Source organism: Penaeus monodon, chromosome 23 (genome assembly GCF_015228065.2).
Source record: "Penaeus monodon isolate SGIC_2016 chromosome 23, NSTDA_Pmon_1, whole genome shotgun sequence".
NCBI lineage: Eukaryota > Metazoa > Arthropoda > Malacostraca > Decapoda > Penaeidae > Penaeus > Penaeus monodon.
The window spans coordinates 40,336,750-40,337,139 of record NC_051408.1 but is presented as its reverse complement, the minus strand read 5'-3'; positions in this window follow the sequence as shown (position 1 = coordinate 40,337,139).

Sequence of the window (390 nt, the reverse complement as noted above, 5' to 3'; positions counted from 1 at the left end):
GGTCGCCCCACCAGGAAGTGGCGAGAGGGTCAGCGTAATAGCCGGGCTTTTCCACTGAGCGTCTTTAAAAAATTGCGGTCGAGGTGGCTGGAACTCTTGAGTTGCCAGTCGCCTATTAAGCATCAATACTATTACGGTGCAAATTAGATAAACATCGAACAGTCAACAGATTTCTTCTTGATTTTAGAAGCTCATATGGTAATGTTCTAATCCTCAAATGTCTAGGGAATGAGAAAAGGAGAGAAAATAAATTGCTATGTGGAAACCGAGTTAGGAGAAGACAAGGTACTATATAAATGCGGTTCGGTCCAGAGTTGGTTCAGTGACCGGAGGTTTAGTGTCAAATACTTAAAAGTCGTTGGAAGATGACGCAGATGTGCAGCATGAGCT